The sequence below is a fragment of the Geotrypetes seraphini genome, chromosome 6 (genome assembly GCF_902459505.1).
Source record: "Geotrypetes seraphini chromosome 6, aGeoSer1.1, whole genome shotgun sequence".
Classification (NCBI taxonomy): Eukaryota; Metazoa; Chordata; class Amphibia; order Gymnophiona; family Dermophiidae; genus Geotrypetes; species Geotrypetes seraphini.
In genome coordinates this window covers 22,557,712-22,577,925 of record NC_047089.1, presented here as the reverse complement: position 1 = coordinate 22,577,925, position 20,214 = coordinate 22,557,712, and the positions used below count along the sequence as shown (strand labels likewise).

The 20,214-nt window shown below is 41.3% G+C and overlaps 1 protein-coding gene across 1 annotated transcript in view; it reads left to right on the top strand.

Annotated features, from left to right (window-relative positions):
- Window positions 1-20,214, top strand: part of ME3 (malic enzyme 3) — a 204,977-nt gene that overhangs the window by 117,700 nt on the left and 67,063 nt on the right. The window lies entirely within an intron of this gene.

The following is a 20,214-nucleotide window of genomic DNA, read 5'->3' as shown; positions in this document are numbered from 1 at the left end:
TCCGCGTGTTAATGCCCTAACGCACCTTAGTAAAAGGAGCCCTTGGTCTTTACCTAGTTGTTTCTGGGCAAAAGTCTGGAGTTATTTAAATGCATATCCTCAAAATTCCAAAAGTGCTTGTATAAATGCATATCCCTCCAATACCAGAAATGTCTCTGATTGGTTAGATTCTATGCATTTAACTTTACACTTCTCCCTCCTTATCCGCAGTTTCCGTATCTGCGTATTCACTTATTCACAATTTTTCGGCTGCTGACTTCGCCCCTAATTTTTGTCACTGAACCCGGCGTTTCACATTGTAAATCGCTGCTCCCGGTGGTTCCTGGTGGAAATGGCTGCTCCCGGCGTTGTACGGAGCAAATCGCAGGTCGGGTTATTCACGGTTTATTATCTTTTTCAGGTCTATTTTATCGAAAAAACCGTGAATAACATGCAAAAAGTTATTTGCGGTTTTTACGGTATTCATGGCTATGTTCTACCCGCATCCCCCGCGAATACGGAGGGAGAAGTGTACTCACATATTGAATGTGTGCTCTCATAAGCACCTATTTATACACCTAAAGCATTGATTTGTGTTTAGAAATGGCTTTTAAGATTATCCCCCACCCAAGTAAAAAAAAAACAACAACCCACAAACACTCAAGCTTGATGTATTCTGTTTGATAACTTCTGTTGGGTTTCTTTTATGTAGCTAAGTCAAACCTTTGTTAGTATTTGGCAGAAGCAATCATAGGGCTCCAATCAGTCACTTATAGGTAGTGATCATGCTTTGAGAGATTCACCTTTTTTTTTTACTTTAATTTTTATTTAACATCATATTTATAGTGAATTCCAAATATGCATTATTGCACAAAAAGATGGAAAATTGCTTTTAAACTATTGTATGTAACAGCACACAAAAATTGTAAGCTAGGAATTTATGTAATGAGCATTATAATACACTGCTCAAGAAGAAGTGGTGGAACAAACATATCACTACAAGCTATACAACGCCATTGTAACTTCACCCGCGATACTACTAACAATTTTTTTTTTGTATATCTTTATTAATTTTTCAGTCTAAAAACAGTGCATAAAGGAATACATACCAGTAATTTGAAAAACAGCACTTACATCAATCAATAAATATATGAGAAACCATTTTCACCCCCCTCCATCCCACCCACCCACCCTAATTCCAGTGTGTTCAATAAATCATACAACAGTACATGCATGTAATTTAATAAACAAATCCAAATATAATATCCCTCTCCCTCCCACCCACCCCCCTTCCCTGCATGTGCAAATCAAACCGGAAATAAGGGGATAAACTATTTAATTAAGATTGATAAAATTGGTCAATGGACCCCACATCAGTTTAAACAACTTATTATTACCCATTAGTTCAGAATTCATTTTCTCGTATTTATAACACAAGCCTAATGAATTCCACCAAAAAGTGAAATTTAATCTGTCAAAATTCTTCCAATTTTTAGTAACCATTTTCATGGCTACCCCAGTCATTATACCACGTAATCTGCTTTTATGTCTATCTAGTGAAGGTGTAGGAGATAACAATGTCCCACAGATTACCGCTTCATCTTAAATTAACGGAGGAAAAAAGCCTCAGAATTGGAAAGAGCCACAAAGATAGCTCAACTTCCCAGGCATCATAGGCACAAAAAACCTCCGAAAGGCTGAAAATACTGCAACAAATACAATGCAACCAGGTGAGCATCTCTGTTTCAAAAACATGCCCCCCCCCCCCATGTGGACCCGTGTTTCATGGCTCAATCGCCACTTCTTATTATTATTTCAAAAATCGATTATTGTAATTAGCTGTATAAAGGCTGATATCAGGCGGCTCCAAATGATCCAAAACACGGCCATCAAAATCATTACACCTTCAAAAAAAAATACGATCACGTCACTTCCCTACTAAAGAAGTCTCATTGGCTTCCCATCCCCCCACCGGCTTACATACAAAATTGCTCTCTTAACTTTCAAATCCCAAAAGACCAATGAGCCTGCATTTATTAATAGGCTTCTGATCCCAAAGATCTGCATTGCTACATACTCTTTATATCCCTTCGTTAAGAATTATTGGTACCCGCCATACCTCTATTTTTTTCTGTCGCAGCTCCTATTATCTGGAATTCCCTCCCATCACATATTAGAGCAGAACAAAATCGAGATAAATTTAAGGGCAGTTTAAAATGTTTTCTTTTCAAAGATGCAAGCCCAACCGAAGTAGAAAAACAATGGTCCAACTGTCTGCAGTGAAAAACAATCCAGAGCAAACAAAACAAAAAACTGCAGACTTTGTACACGATGCAGGCAGCCTTTATTTATAACGAATAAAACATTAGATTAAAAACCTTTTACCAGGCAAGGGACCCAACACGGTCCGTGTTTCGTATAATCTTCATCAGGGGTCCTAATAAGTACAAGTACAATATTAAAACCAAGATAGTTAAAAAGATAATTGTAAAGAATAATAATAATAATAATAATAATCAATTAAATATTGGGATGATTCAAATTTTCCAATACAGGGGTAGAGGTGTGGAAATTAAAAACTAAAACATAAAAATAAAAATAAAAAATAATTCAAAGATGCCTGTGAGTAATTTACCATTCTTGATATTTTGCCGTTTTTGCCTTACCCCTTCCCCTCCCTGATGTTTTTTCCCCCCTTTTTTCTCTTTTTCTTCAAAAATGTAGTTCTCCCTCCTCTCCTCCTGTTTTACTATCCTACCCTATGTTAAGTTAGTAGGTCTATGGTAAGTCATGTTTGTGTTTTTAGGTTAATTCCCCCTTTTTAATTGTCATGTATTTTTTAAAATGTACAACGCTTTGAATTTTATGTTTAGCGTTTAATCAAACTTTAATAAACTATGAAACTATTACGGGGTAGTAAATGTGCGACACAGCTTTCCTCTGTCAGTAATGAGCACTATACGTACAATACAGACAAAAAAGAAAAGAAAAAGGAGTCTTACAAGGACAAAAAAAAAAAATCTTACAAGAGAAGCTTTATAAGTCTACAGATCATGCAGAACACCTCAATTAAATTAATATTTTGTCCCCGCGAACGGGCACCCTCCCCCTCGTGATCCGGCACCCCCCCCCCCGCCGCCACCGACACCCCCCCCCCATCGACACCTGAGATCCCCCAACCCACCCGAACCCTCTTCTTACTTCCAGTGTAGCCTCCGCATCGGCATCGCCGGCACCAGCATGTCCTGTGACCGAAAATCTGCTTCCTGTGCCGGGCCTTGAGCATGCACGCATGCTCAAGGCCTGGCACAGGAAGCAGATTTTCGGGCACAGAACATGCTGGTGCCGATGTGGAGGCTACACTGGAAGTAAGAAGAGGGTTCGTGTGGGTTGGGGGATCTCAGGTGGCGGCAGGGGGGGCGCCCGATGGCGGCCGGGGGGGGTGCCCGATGGCGGCTGGGGGGGTGCCAGATCGCGGGGGGGAGGGTGCCGGTTCGCGGAGGGGGGGGGGGGGGCGCTCGTACAGCGAGGCAAGCTCGGTTTACGAGGCACCAAATTTGCAAATGTTTTGCTCGTCTTGAAAAACACTCGCAAACCGAGGTACCACTGTATATATTTATTCTTTATTCATTTTTACACTTTCAATGAGTGAAAAACAGTAAAGAATACATTTTATACGGAAAACAACACTTAATATCCTTACATGACTTATAAAGAGTAATAACCCTCCCCCCCCTCATCCATCAAATTATCCATTGGTTATTAGGGTTTATGATAAGTGCTCCATATCAAATATATCTTATCCACATATTAAACATTTATAAACCTTAAAAAACTGTTATATAAATTGCCCCGCACGCTAGAAGCTAACACCAGCATTGAGCTGGAGTTAGTTCTAGCTGCGTAGCACGGGTTTAGTGCGTGCGGCAATTCCGTGAGCGCTATCGCAGTTTAGTAAAAGGAGCCCCAAGTTATTTAAGAGAAGAAACAACCTTAATTTATTTTAAGTCTAAATTTAAAAACTTTCTTGTTCAATGACGCGTTTGGAATATAACTGTCCTTTTAAGGACAACTGGATGATCCTAAACTCTCTTCCCCCTTCCTCCTTTTTTCCCTTTGTTGTTCTTTTCTTTTAAGATTGTAGTTCTACTTGTTCTCCTTTTGTATATATTCATCCAAACTAGTTTGTCCATTGTACATCAGGCACCCAGTAACATCTGTCTTTATTAATTTCACATTTTATCATATGTATTTTAAACTTTTTCTTTTAATGATGTACACCGACTAGAAGCCCAAATAGACAGTATAACAAATTTTTAATAAACTTGGAAACTTGGAGTAAGAGAGAAATTCTAAAACCAACATCTAAACCATAAACACTTATGCTAAAGGTAGCACTTATCTTATTTTGGAGATAGCTGATCTTGTTCCTTCATTATAACCAAATAGCGGCCCGGAAGGAATTTTTCTTTTGCTATTGACTGGTGTTACCTCATGCCTCCTACAGTTCAGACATGAGTCCACCAGACTTCGACCCTTTTCCAAAGTTGAAACAATCTATGTGTGAACATCGTTTTGCATCTCTGGAAAAGCTTTTTTCCGCCATTCGACAACTGAATAAAAACAGTGATGGTTGGAATAATGAAGCTTCCCAGACGTTGGGACTTGGTCATTCAAAGCAGGGAGACCATGTTGAACGATTGTAAAGAAATACTTGAAAAACAAAACAAAACATGTAAATTTAAAAAAAATAGTTCATTATTTATGAAATGACCCTTGTAGCTTACTTATGATAAGTATTCTCCAAGGATAGCAAGATATTGATCTGCACTAAACCCACCACTCTCCCTTCAGAGTTGATACTGTCTATTAAAAAAATGGGAATGAGGTCTACAAAATCCTGAGTGGAGTAGAAATGGATCGATTTTTCACTCTGTCAAAAATTACAAAGAAACTGCATAGAAGTGCTTTTAAAACCAATAGGAGGAAATATTTTTTTACTCGGAGAATAGTTAAGATCTGGAACGCGTTGCCAGAGGTTGTGGTAAAAGCGGATAGCGTAGCTGGTTTTAAGAAAAGTTTGGACAAATTCCTGGAGGAAAAGCCCATAGTCTGTTATTAAGACATGGGGGGAAGCCTCCGCTTGCCCTGGTTCGCTAGCATGAAATGTTGCTACTCTTTGTTTTTTGGTCAGGTACTAGTGACCTGGATTGGCCACTGTGAGAACGGGCTACTGGGGCTATTCTTATGTTCTTATGACCCTGCATGATACAGACATGGGAAGTCTTGCATATGTACAACACACTGCTATAGAAAGCTCTGTGTATATTTCAGTAATAGCACCCATGTATGAGAATAGGTCTCTTGCTGTCCTTGAGAAATATTGCTTACCTGCATGTTTCCTTCTGTTAATCTACCATTTTGTTCTACAAATGATAGCGCTATTTATGCAAAGTCCTCCACTCGACCTGTATTTTATTCTAAACCAAACCCCTTAACATGTACCAAACCCTTTATAAATGTATCATGGCAAAACAGACAGTATTTATATGAAGACAGGTTGGGCCCTCTGCAAAAGAGTTGAATGGCAGGCATAAAACAAAGCCAGTTTACTTTAAAAAGCTGTAATCTTTGGAGGTATGAATATACATCTCTGGTAGCTTTATCTTGGCTCATTCTGTGATGCATCATTCGTCAAAGCTAAATTGTCAAACACTCTGGTGATTAATCTTGTTGCCTTTACGTTGTTTGAGGAGTCTTGAACGCCCATAAACCTTTTTTTCTGTGTGATTAATCTGATAAAAATAGTTTTATAGGAATAATGCCCATGGTTTCTAAAATGGAAGCTTTTTAATTGAAAAGGTTAATTGCAGTATAAGTTATCACCTGTTGTTTTTCAATGAAAAGGAATTTTGTTAACTCAAAGGGGGAAAGACCTTATTAAAGAGCCATGGTTCTGTCTCCTAACAAATTTAGAATAAATGTTTATCTAGGAATAACTGTACTCGGCTCACTTACTGTGGGTTGATAATAGTCATGGAATAATAAATTCCTGGGGAGGGAGGACGAACATTCCATGGTTGGAGCTTTTGCATTTTGGATTAACTACCTTGTTTTGAGAAAATCTCCTCTGTCTTAGTGACTTAAGTGAGGACCGTGGGAATCTCCGTCATTTTTTTAAATTACTGTATTGTACCATATTTGGGCTTTTATTCTGTTTTCTGTTTTTCGATAATTATATGGAAAGTTTCCTTGAACAGAGACTAGATCATGGGCATGGATGGAGTAACTTTATAAAAATCGGGCACTTAAAGCCACAGAATTCCAGCTTCAGTCCTCAAGGACCATAAACGGGAATAAATTTGGAGGAGGCAAAGCTGTGCAAGTGGCCTACTACCGGGCTGCCCTGAGTAGGCCACTCTTACTATTGGAAGCTAAGTAGGGTTGGGCCTCACTAGTATCTGGATGTGAGATCGCCTGGGAATACCAGGTGCTGCAGTGACATAGTGGAGCCGCACACTACGTGGGAGAAGGCAATGGCAAACCACTCCTGTACTCTGCTATGAAACATCACAGGGTGGATTCCTCAACTGTGCATGTTGCCATGAGTCGGTGGCCGACTCAATGGCATGATCCATCCAAAGCTATGCAAACTAGCTTTATTCTTAGATCATGCTCATTAGGTAACGGCTGCTTTGTATATTCATAATGGTTATCCTGGAAACGCAGCCACTTTGTCGCCCTCAGGGCTGACGTTTTAGAACCCCTGATCTCAACAAAACAATGGTTGGAAAAGACAGATCCAAATAGAGGAGTCGTGAGGCAAAAGATGTTAACCACTCAACGATGGGTTCTTCCAAAGTATACTTTATTAATGAACAGCGCACGGTATGGAGAAAAGGACTCGACACTGACAGTGTTTCAGCAAACCTGCCTTTAATCAAGAGTCTAATCTCTTGAGTGTGGTCCGAATAAAAAAGCTGGCAGGAGAATTCTCTGTAGAGGTCTGCACGGGAATGGGGATCGCGGGAATCCCATGGGAATCCCCCCTAACCCACGGGGACCCCCCTCTGGCCCACGGGACTCCCACGGGGATCCCCCTCTAGCCAACGGGAATCCCACGGGGATGGAAGGCTTTGGAAGCAGGGTTCGTTCATATAATATAATGGACATGTCAGCCTTAGTAAAAGAGGGGGTTTATAAGTTAATTACCTGAACAGAAAACAAAAAAAGGGTTCCACCAAAGAGATTCCACAAGGAAAACAGCAGCGCAAACACAAAAGAAACTGGAATTGATGATCATGTCAGAAGAAATTGCTGCTTTTTATGGGGACAGGCGGGGATGGAGGTAATTCCTTGCGGGGACGGGTGGGGACGGAGAGGATCCTGGTGGGGGCAGAGAGGATCCGGGCGGGGACGGAGAGGATATGGGCGGGGATGGGTGGGATTTCTGTCCCCATACAACTCTAATTCTCTGGTGACTGTAGCGAACTCACAAGTTACGAGTATACTTTGGAAGAACCCATCGCTGAGTGGCTGGCATATTTTGCCTGACAACTCCTCTATTTGGATTGTCCTCTCTAAGTGAAAAGACAGATGCCATAAATGAGTTGGTCCTTTTTAATGCAGAGATTTTAAGAAAGATATGGAATATGTGACCTGATGGGGGCGCTGATACCCCTTCTCTCCACCCCTTCATGCGCATGCCCCCCTTCCCTGCTCCCATACCTCTAGTTCAGGGATCTCAAAGTCCCTCCTTGAGGGCCACAATCCAGTCAGGTTTTCAGGATTTCCCCAATGAATATGCATTGAAAGTAATGCATGCATATAGATCTCATGCATTTTCATTGGGGGAATCCTGAAAACCCGACTGGATTGCAGCCCTCAAGGAGGGACTTTTAGATCCCTGCTCTAGTTGAAGTTGTTTGCGGCGGTCAGCAACGTGCTTTTCGTGACCCCCATCGGTTCTCCCGCTGACATCGCTTCCGGGTGCTGTGCGTAGTAAGTGACATCAGAGGGACAGCCGATGGGGTAACAAGGAGCACGTGGTTGACCACTGCGAGCAACTATTTCAACTAGAGGTACGGGGAGGGGGGAGTGCCCGTGGAGGCGGGATTGGGGAAGGAGCAGGGTGCGGGGGAGGGGTACCTCTCACCTTTACTACGCCACTGCCCCCAAGGACACTAATAAATCAGCATCTTCTCCCTACTCTCTCTTCCCTATTTCCCTTCAGCGTCCTCAGCCCACTCTCTCTTTCCACTTCCCTTCAGCGCACGCACATTAAAACAAGCCAGCAATTTTATATCATTTTCATTCTATTCATTCATAGAAATTAAAGGCTAAATAATTCCAGTCACATAACAAAACATGATTTTACAAAAATAATTCCCTGCACAGTCAAGCCTGCAAGGATTACTAGATGTCTTTCAGCAGCTCCCCTCCCTCCCTCCCTCCCCTTTACCTTCTTGGCCAAGACAAAATGATCTATCAACAATAAAATTTTAAAAAGCACACTGTGTGCAGAGAAAATGTTAATTGTCATTTATATTCCGCAGATTTTCAAAGAGGTCAAGGCAGATGACTTTATGCAATGTCATCTTAGTAACAACTATATAAAAATAGACAAATATACCCCCTCCCTTTTTACTAAACCACGATAGCAGTTTTTAGTACAGGGAGCTGTGCTGCTCTCAATGCTCATAGGCTCTCTGAACTAAAAACCGCTATTGCGGTTTAGTAAAAGGAGGCCATAGTGCAAAATATAGACAGCAGATATAAATTCTCAAAACAGACACATTTTGATCACTGAATTGAAAATAAAATCATTTTTCCTACCTTTGTTGTCTGCTAATTTCATCAGTCTCTGGTTGCACTTTATTCTTCTGACCATGCATTCAATATTTCTTCCCTTCTTTCAGCCTCCTGTATGCTTCATCTCCTCTAGACTTCATTCCCTCCCCCAACGTTTTCTTTCTTTCACCCTGCCCCCTTCTTTCTCTCTCTCTCTGTGCCCCCTTTCTTTCTTTCTCCATGCCCCCTTTTTTATTTCTGTCTGTCTCCCTATCTCTCTCTCTCTCCATGCCCCCTTTCTGTCTGTCTCCTTGTCTTTCTGTCTTCTGTCTCCCTTCTTTATTTCTTTCTCCCTGCCCTCCACCAAGCCACCGCCATTGGGGAACAGGCCACCACCGCCATCAGAGGAACAGGCTACCACCGAGTTCTGAGCTCTTCCTGCTTTCCTTCCCCATAAAGAGGACGCTGAAGCGCTGGGCCGACCAACTTTCGCCACCCAACATCAATTCTGATGTTGGAGAGGAGTTCCGGGCCAGCCAGGCAGCAATTGGTCGGCCTGGCGCTTCAGCGTCCTCTTTACGGGGAAGGGAAGCAAGTTGGGAACCCCTGCTCTAGCTAGCTGAGCCGCGAACTGCACTCAAGTGGCTAAAGAGCCGCGGTTTGCCAACCACTGCCCTAGGGTAACGAACAATTGACAAGGCAGGTTATCCAATCTCTCAGATATGTGCTTATATAACCTACCTGGAAAAAGGGACCAATATAGAATTACCCTTGATATTTACCATTCAGAGTGAAACAAAAGAACGAGTTCCAATAGCAATTCACTCTACAACCCTACCCTTCAACATTTAAAATTTATTCGTATGCAAATCCACATTCTTTTGTGACACTAACTTATTATTCTTATGAGTCATGAAATAGATTCAATTTTTTTCATCTGTTGATGCAAGCAAAATCTTCTTCGTACATGTAATAGCCTGAACAGATTTCGGGGTTAAGCCTATGCACACACAGACACAATGCAAGGTGCAACAAAAACTCTCTATTAGTTCATAAACCTGCGCCCTGCTATTTCACAGGCTCGGGGAAAGGAAAATAGTCTTGGTTCAAAGGCAGAAGTATTGAAATGGGCCTGGGCTTACAAGGCCCCAGATACTGTTTGTGGCCAGCAGCTGCCGTGCCTCAAACACAAGTTGCAACAGTCTTTCTCTAGTCAGGTATCACGGTCTGGTCCCAACTAGACCCCAGAACAAGTCCACATATACAGGCTTCTTCCAAGCCCTCTGCTTCCCCAGGCAGAATTATTTGTTACTAATTTTGTAATTTTTCTTTAAAATCCAGTAAAGTACTAGAAGACTTAGAAGACTGGAGGTTGACCAATGTAACGCCAATTGTTAAAAAGGTTCCAGATGTGATCCGAGAAATTATAGACCAGTGAATCTGACTTCAGTGCCGGGGGAAATGGTAGAGACCATTATAAAGAACTAAATGACAGAACATATACATAAGCATGAATTATTGAGAACTTGCTCGCATGGATTTAGTCAAGGGAAATTTTACCTCACCAGCCTAATGCATTTCTTTAAAGGGGTGAATGAACACTTGTATAAAAGTGAACTGGTTGATATTGTGTATTTGAGTTTTCAAAAGGCATTTGATAAAGCACCTCATGAAAGACTTCTGAGGAAATTAGAAAGTCATGTAATTAGAGGTAATGTCCTATTATGAATAAAAAACTGGTTGAAAGACAGAAAACAGAGAGTAGGTTTAAATGGTTAATAGTTTCAATGGAGAGGAGTAAATAGTGGGGTCCCCCAGGGATCTGTGCTGGGACCGCTGCTTTTTAACATATTTATCAATGATTTAGAAATGGGAATAACTAGTGAGATAATTAAATTTGTTGATGCCACAAAGTTGTTAAATCACAAGAGGATTATGAAAAATTGCAAGAGGAACTTGGGAGACTGGGCATCAAAATGGCAGATGATGTTTAATGTGAGCAAGTGCAAAGTGATGCATGTAGAACGTTAGGAATTATCAGAAAAGGAATAGAAAACAAAGATGAAAATGTTATAATGCCCTTATGTTGCACCTCAAATACTGTGTGCAATTCTGGTCGCTGTATCTCAAAAAAATATAGTGGAATTAGAAAAGGTACAGAGAAGGGCAACAAAAATGATAAAAGGGATGAGACGACTTCCCTATGAAGAAAGGCTAAAACGACTAGGGCTCTTCAGCTTGGAGAAGAGATGGCTCAGGGGTGATATGATAGAGGTCTATAAAATACTGAGTGGAGTGGAAAGGGTAGATGTTGAATCGCTTGTTTACTCTTTCCAAAAATACTAGGACTAAGGGGCATGCAATGAAGTACTAAGTAGTAGATTTAAAACAAAGCGGTGATAATATTTCTTCACACAACGTGTAATTAAACTCTGGAATTTGTTGCTGGAGAATATAGTGAAATGTAGCTTAGTGGGGTTTAAAAAAGGTTTGGATAAATTCCTAAAAGGGAAGTCCATAGTCCATTTTTGAGATGGCTTGGGGAAATCCAATGCTTAGTCCTAGAATAAGCAGCACTAAATCTGTTTTATTACTTGGGATCTAGCTAGGTACTTGGGACCTGGGTTGGCCACTTTTAGAAACAGGATACTGGGCTTGATGTGACCTTCAGTCTGTCCCAGTGCGGCAATTCTTACGGAAGTTCTAGCTTCTCACATAGGCTTGCCTTCAGCCTTTCACACTTAATATCAAAGTCATTAAACAGATAACAGATGTCTCACCTTGCCAGTCTTCCTCACAATCACTTGAGGGCCACTCCCTCAGCCCACAGCTTGGGAAGATCTCTCCTTCAGGAGACTTCTTGTCTCAGAGCCTCCCCAAACTACTCCCCTCTAAGTAATATAAACTCCTCCCTGCCCGAGTCGTACTCCCTTGACTCAGCAGGATTGTCCCACCTACACTAAGGTGACTTACTCTTCCACTCTGTGATCTAGCAACCCCCTGCTGTACAGTGGTATAATTGCAGTGCCCCTCACTCCCTTACAGTACAGTTCTCTTGTAAAATTTTGATTCTTAACAAGGAACTTTGTGTAATATACTTGCTTCTTTTCCTTTACCATATTTTATACTATAATCTTTTTTATTCACACTATTTTAATAGCAAAATCTGCAGACACCTGCCAGCTTCTCACTTTTACAAAGCTGCGCAAGAGGTTTTTAGCGCCGGCCAGGAACTCTATGACTGTCGGAGCAGCGCAAAGAATTCAGTGTATCAGCCGGCGCTAAAAACCTCTCGCGTGATTTTGTAAAAAGGGGGGTACATGCTTCCTTTTTATCCAACAAAAGTTTGGTATACCAAGGATTTCATTTTGTTCTAGGGTTTTTCAACCAATAAAGTGGTGCCATTTTTTTTTCCAAAGAATCCCTAACTGAGCTATTTCAGACTTCTAATAACCGACCTGTGGTTCTCAAAACCACCCAAATTTCTTCAAGTATAATCCTTCCCCTAGGTGTTTCTGTTTAAGTGTTTCCCTTTTATCCCTTTCACTACTTAAATGATCATAGTTTCAAGTTCAAGTTTCAAGTTTATTAGTTTTATATACCGACCATCAAACAAATATCTGGCCGGTTAACAGTAAAATTTAATAGACAGGAAGATTGAAAAATTAAAGATAAAATAAATTGGTATATTAAATATATAGTGTGAACATAAATAATATTTACAAGACAAACTTGAGAGTGAGGGTAGATGGGAGAGGAGGGGAAAAGTTACATATTTAAGAAGAAAAAGGAGATAGTGGGGTTGGGACAAAACATACAGGATGGGGTCGCTTTATTAAAGCGGTTGGTTGCTGGGATGAAAGGAAAGAAGATGAATCTAAGCACTAGGAAATGCGTCACAGAATAAGAAGGTTTTTAGGCCTGTCTTAAATTTATCTAAACGTTGTTCATCGCGAAGTTGTTGTGGTAGGAGGTTCCATAAGGTTGGAGCAGTTACTGCGAAATTTACTTTTCGTGTATAATAAAAATCTTTTATAGAGGGAATAAAAAGAAGTTTTTGATCAGTTGACCTTAGGGTGCGTGGGGAGCATTGGGGTATGAGAAGTTTATCAAGGAAAGAGGGCTGGTGTGAGAGTTTTATTTTAAAGGAAAGTAAAATGATTTTATAGGTAATACGGTGAGAGATGGGGAGCCAATGTGCTTTTTTTAGAAGAGGAGTGACATGGTCGTATTTGCCTATTTTATAAATAAGTTTTATTGCAGTGTTTTGTATTAGTTGTAGGCGTCAAATTTCTTTTTGAGGGAGACCATTGAGAAGTGAGTTACAATAATCTAAATGGGAGATAACTAAAGAGTGTATCAGAATAGTGATTGAATCGGTCTCTAAGACAGAAATTAAGATTGACAAGAGCCCACCAGAACCCCTTCTATATTGTTATCAGATAAAATAATTGCTTCCAATTGATATCCACCTACATGTTAGTTTCTTCCATTCATTACTCAGCTTAAGTCCTTCCAGAAACTCTACAAAGGATATGGTACCGAAAGAAGATAAATCTTCTAAATGTAAACTGAAATCTCCTGCAAATCATTACTTAATCAAATAGCCTAAATCAATTAATCATCTGTAAATCCTACACAAGTAATTCTCATCTTCATGGTTGCTGAATCATCACCTCCATAGTCACAACCTACCTTCATTACTTTGTCTAATTTTGAACTTCAAAGATATTATTAAAAATATACCCTTACCCTTCCCTGGTCTTGGTACTGAATGAACAAAACATCCGGGCTCCTGGGCAGTTGCCTCTTGCATCTCATCTTTCTCTAAAGCGGATCCAATATACTCTTAGTGTACCAAGGGTGGGGTGGTGGGAGACGTCCGCCCTGGGCATAGGCAGTGAAGGGAGGAGTGCATGGATTGGTTGTGGGGCTGTGGTACACATGCACATGGCCATCAGCTCCACTAATCCGCACCCCCTCTGACATCAATTTCCTGTTCCGGGGCAGAGCTGATGGCCAAACTCTTATGGACCATGGTCTCTAGCTACCTAGAGGAGGTGGTTGCCATGCCGTGTACACTGATGCCAATATAACCTGCTAATTAGCTGTCACAGACAGCAGTATCATCTTTGATAAGTCTTGTTGGTTTTTGATATTATTTAAGAGTATGAACTGAGTTTCACTGATCTTTATCAAATTCCTTGTCGTCTTCTCCATAATCCTTTCTTACAGTTTAATAGAATGGTTTGCAGCAGAAAATAGTTGTTCGAGGTCAAAGAGAAAAAATGAATGTTCCCCCCTCCCCCCTAAAAATAAATATAACTCATCCTCTTCATTAGTTATTTTTTGGAGAGGATATTAATTTTTTAGCAATGTACATACTTTGGAACATCAAGATGGAAGCAAAACTAGAAAAAAAATATTAACAAAATAAATCAGTTTGAACTTAAGGATGCAGCTAAATCTTACCATAGAGACTAACATAGGAGTCATAAAAATGGTAGCACTTCCAAGGTAAATTTTATATTTTGTACTCTTAACTTATGCCAATCATAAAACCTAATTTTACAACTTTAAGAGGGTTATGTAACTTTTTTTTTAATGGAGCAAAACTAAGCCTGAAATTATAGTAAAACTGTAATATCTGTTCCTCAACAAAGTGTTTAAAATACAGTAAATGGTTGGGCAAATTGCCTTGCTCAGACCACAAACTAATATAATTTTCCTTTTTCCACTGTTTTATGAAGAGCATGGCTGGCAGGCTCATCTACAAAAACTACTTAGATTAACTGTCCCACTGTCATTTGGGAACCTGCTAGCTACAATTTAAATCATATATTCTCTTTCAGATCTGTCTTCCTCAAGGCCATAGGAGCCAACTTTTCAGAATTATTGGGGGTACTTAACCCAATGGAAATTACATCTCCCTGGACACAGCCAAGGAATTTGTTCAGTATTGGGGGTGCTCAAGCACCCACAGCACGCACAGAGTAGAAAGTTGCACCGGGACAGAAATCCCGCCCGTCCCCGCAAGGATCCTCTCCGTCCCCACCCGTCCCCATCAAGATCCTCTCCGTCCCCACCCATCCCCGCAAGGAATTACCTCCATCCCCGCCCGTCCCCATAAAAAGCAGCAATTACTTCTGACAGGATCATCAATTCCACAGTTTCTTTTGTGTTTGCGCTGCTGTTTTCCTTGTGGAATCTCTTTGGTGGAACCCTTTTTTGGTTTTCTGTTCAGGTAATTAACTTATAAATCCCCTCTTTTACTAAGGTTGACGTGTCCATTATATTATATGGGTGAACCCTGCTTCCAAAGCCTTCCATTCCTGTGGGAGTCCCTTTGGCTAAAGGGGGGTCCCCGTGGGAGTCCCATGGGTTAGGGGGGATTCCCACGGAACCCGCGGGATTCCCGCGATCCCCATTCCGTGCAGACCTCTAGCACAAAGCTGGCTCCTATGAGCAAGGCCCCATAATACAATTGGTAGGTTGCTTGCCTACAGTATCTACTGAAAGAAAGGAAGTCCTATTTGCTGTGTAACTGTAAAATCTGCTGTCTGATATTGATTGCATTTGTAACAGAGTTCTGAAAGGTACCATGCCTCTGTACCCTTAAAGTTGTGTACATTCTGAAGACTGCACCTTCAAAAAGGTATACACAGGATGGAGTCGGTCCAGAGGAAGGCTACCAAAATGGTCGGTGGGCTTCAGCAATAAGACATACAGAAATAAACTTAAAGTTTACAATATATATACTTTGGAGGAAAGGCAGGAGAGGGGAGATATGATTGAGATGTTTAAATACCTACATGCACATGACGTGAGTGTTTCAGTTGAAAGGAAACACTGGAATGAGGGGGCATAGGATGAAGGTGAAAAGGGATAGATTCAGAAGTAACTTCAGAAAATACTTTTTCATGGAAAGGGTGGTGAATGCTTGGAAAGAATACTGTACAGTTCTTGAACAATTAAATTACTTTGGAAGATTCATTGCAAAGATTAGATCATCAGGCCCGGATTTTGCAAAACGCACCTAAAATTAGGCGTCGTTTGGACATCCAAGTTAGGCACCCTTTGTAGAATCGTGCTAAGCAGGGCTTTACAGAACCGTCCTTTACAGAACCGGTTTTTAGATGGCAATTAGATGGCCAAAAAAAATCCTTAATGTTATAATTATGATATTAGAATGGCGATTTTATGCTTTTTCATTATAATTGTAAAATGTTGTCACAATTTTTTTGTTTGTTTGTTTAAATCTTTAATCTTTTTATTTATTTCCCTTCTGTCTCAGAGAGTGAGTGGATTCACACTAGGAACATCAGTGTAGAAGGTTGTAGGTTTAACCAGTGTGCTACAGACTGAGCTAACAAGCTGCATAGGAATTCTAAAACTAGGTCTTATAGGTATTGTAAGGAAGTCTACTTTTCAGCGTAGTTTGGGCTTCAGATAGACCTGAGTTCTGTGGACGGGACATAGGCATCCATTGGATGTTTCCAATGTGATCTGCTAGATAGGTTTCTGGGTTTTTATTTTTGCTTTAGTAAGCTCAAAATGCATTTAATAATGCACCACATAAACAGGGCACATGAATACAAAGATAGTGCATGCAAAACTTACTAGTTTTCTGGGCAAACAGCAATGTTATTTGCTAATTATAGCACATGAAAAACACAGCTTTATGTTTATTTCTAAAAAGCTACCTTTTTTTTCTGACTAGCGAGTGCTCCAAGGAGCTCATTCTTGAAAGAGATGCATTCCACATACAAAGCACATGACACAAATATATATATACATTTCATAGATATCTTCATTTGCAAAAGGTTAAAAACAGAAAAAACCCCAGATACAGATCTTAGCATGGCTTCTAGTTCATTGCAAATGGAGGTGAGCAGCTGCACAATGGTGACCTCATGGTGAGATCATCAAGGTGCACCTAGAAGGTAGAATGCCACAATTCTAAAAAGGAACATCTGCTGGAGGGAGCTGGTTGGGATTCAAACCTATGGAAGATGGGAATAGGGCTTTAATCCATTGAGCCACAGCAGCTTCCAGTCAGGTGTCTTCTCCTGCCCTCTGATATGATACCTAAGAAGATCATATTTTAGCAGATCCCTACAGTATCATATGACAGGGCAGGAGGAGATACCTGACTGGAAACTGCTGTGGCTCAATGGGTAAAGGCCCTATTCCCATCTTCCAAAGGTCATAGGTTTGAATCCCAACCAACTCCCCCCCCCCCCAGCACATGTTCCTTTTTTAGTAAGTTGGTACAAGCCTTATCAACATCATTTTGCCACAATTGTTCAGTTGACTGTATTAGCTCAGTTGGACTATTATACTTCATAAGAACAGAAGAATAGCTTTACTGGGTCAGTCCAATGGTCCAGCAGCCCGTTCTCATGATGGCCAGTCCAGGTCACCATTACCTGGCCAAAACCTAAAGAGTAGCAACATTCCATGCTACCGATCCAGGGCAAGCAGAGGCTTCCCCCATATCTTAATAAAAGACAGTGGACTTATAATTCCTACAATCTTGTTTGCTTTTATGGCCGCTGCCGCACATTGGGCGGAAGGTTTCATCGTATTGTCTACAATGACACCCAGATCCCTTTCTTGGGCAAAGTTTATTTGTAGTATTAGTAAAGGTAATTTAAAACATCCACATCTGATACAGAATACTGCAACTCGGCTGATTTTTAACAAAAAAAAAAATAAATTTTGAACATGTCATGTTCCTCGTGAAATCACTACATTCACTTCCTATTCAGTCAAGTTCAAATGTGCCTGTCTAGTTCTTAAAATACTTTCTGGACAATTAGGTGACTCGGTTGTACCATTGCCTTTAGGTCTGTCGTGACAAAGTGGCTGTAGATCTTCTGCTTATAAGCTGTCTCTTCCATCATTTAAGGGTGTTCAGTCAAGGAGTCAAGTTTTCCATTCTTGCTCTTTATGGGATGAAATACCCATCAGTCTGTGGCTATGCACTACCTAGCAAATCTTTTGAATAAAAGATTAAAGACTTTCTTGTTTTCTGCTATTTTGGATTAGGTGGGTTTTTTTTTAATTTGTATGAATTATATTTTACAAAGTCTTCATTTAAACCACATTGAGCCCTCTTTTGCAGGGACGATTCAGTATATAAAATGAAGGATTAGATTAACATGCAGAATAGCTATAAACAACCTTAGTCTTCACAGCTACTTCAGAAAAGCAAGCCTATTTTGTTTGCTTCAGGTGCAGTTTGTGAACAGTCCCACCCCTGTACTCTGAAAGTCTTTATTTCATGACTTTGTTGCCATCAAAGCACACATCTCCTTTCCTTTTCTGCAGCAATTTATATCGCAGCCAGAATACTATTTTTTTTTTTTTAAATAAATTCATGCTTCCTGGCTGCCCTTGTCTGGACTTTTCACAAGAACTGAGCAGTGAAGGCTTATTTTTGCTTCACATAGTCACTTATATTACCAGGTGATTTGTAAGCTGGCTTTTGCACCTTCCCACATGGGCATGCTTGGTCCTGCTTTCATTTTTTATAACATTACTATTTATTATTATAACTCTTCTAACAGCAAATTACACAAAACGATCCTTTACAAAGGCTCCATTGATGAATTATAGCACAGTTGTCCAATTTATCAATCCAGTATAATCAGAGCCTGTGCTGGCTTTTGCCAACATTTTCCTACTTCTAAAAGTTCCCCCAGAGCTGTTTTTCTTGTGTGTTTCGTACAGAACTTGCACATCCTGTTACGGGCAGATATTTGAATGAAATTGCATGAAGGGATTCAGTAGTTATTTGATGAGAAGTTTGGGGGAAGGGTGCAGACACACAGGCCCCGATTCTGCAAAGTGCATCCTGATTGTAGGCAGCTGTAGGTGTCTAATCAGCCAATCAGGAGGCACGTTTTCTAAAAAAAAAACCCTCCCCAGGCAGGGCCCTTATATTGAAGGCACCTCTGAGAGCCTAGGGAGGCCCACAAGCCCGCCTAAGCTCGCCTAAGGCTAGGCGGCCCTACGTGTCTCCCTAGACAAGGGATCTCCCTGCCGTGATTGGTATGGCGGCCACGGCTACGGCCGCCAGTCTCCCTTCTCCACCCCCCGATGATCGCAGCAGGAGGGTGCCCAACCCCTCCTGCCCACAGAACCCACGATTACCGGCAGGAACGTGCTCAACCCTTCCTGCCGGTAGAACCCCCATGCCCCCCCTGCCGATGATCGCGGCAGGAGGATGCCCAACCCCTCCTGCCCACAGATTCCACAATCGCCGGCAGGAAGGTGCTCAACCCTTCCTGCCAGTAGATCCCCACACCCCACCCCCGGGGGTTCCGGGGTGGGGGATTTCATTTGGGGGGTCTGAGGAGGGGGGTTGGGTGTTTTGATGGGGGGGTCATTGGGGGAGGTCCGGCAGGAGGGTTGGGTATCCTCCTGCCAGTGATCTTTGGGGGGCGGGGCCTACCGGCAGGAAGGGTTGAGCACCTTCCTGCTGGCAATTGTGGGTTCTGTGAGCAGGAGGGGTTGGGCACCCTCCTGCCGCGATCGTCGGGAGGGGGGGGAAAAGGGGAGACTGGCACGTTTAAGTATAGCGGCCTCGTCTAAAGAAATCCAATTCTGTAACCGGCATCTGCAACATGGACGTCAGCTACAGAATCAGGTTTAGTTTGGGTGGGTGTAATTAAACTCTGGGTGTAATTAAATTCTGGAATTTATTGCTGAAGAGTGTGGTGAAAGCAGTTAGCTTAGCAGGATTTTTAAAAAAAGGTTTGGCTAATTTTCTAAAACAAATGTCCATAAGCCATTATTGAGATGCCTTAGGGAAATCCACTGCTTTTTCCTACGATAAGCAGCATAAAATCTGTTTTACTCCTTGGGATCTTACCAGGTACTTGTAAACCTGGATTGACCACTTTGGAAATTGAATATTGGGTTTGATGGATCGTCAGTCTGTCCCAGTATGGCAACTCTTATGTTTATATGTTTCATAACTAGATGCTCAAACCACTATAATGTTTTTTTCAGATTTTCTTGAAAAAGAAGAGGGGCTGTGAGGAGTGGAGCATTTGCTTAAATACATTTTGCTTTTTCTTGGTGCTGAGCAAATAAAGCAAAATAGATGAAACTTCAACTTATTTTTGCTCTGTGTTATAAATGTACATTCTTCCTAGTTTTACCCAGTTAAAACAAAGTTCTTTGAAGGAAGATCTGCTCATCCCAGCCTCTAGTGCCGCTAGGGATCTTGTTTCTTCCTTATGGAACTAAGTGCTTGGGGGTGGAAAGGGGACGCATACCGTATTTGCCGGCGTATAAGACGACTTTTCAGTACCTTAAAATCCTCCCCAAAGTCGGGGGTCGTCTTATACGCCGGGTACTGTTTACATGCCCTTACTTTACATGCCCTCACATCTCCTTCCTTACCTCCTTACGGTGCTTACGGTACTAGTAAAC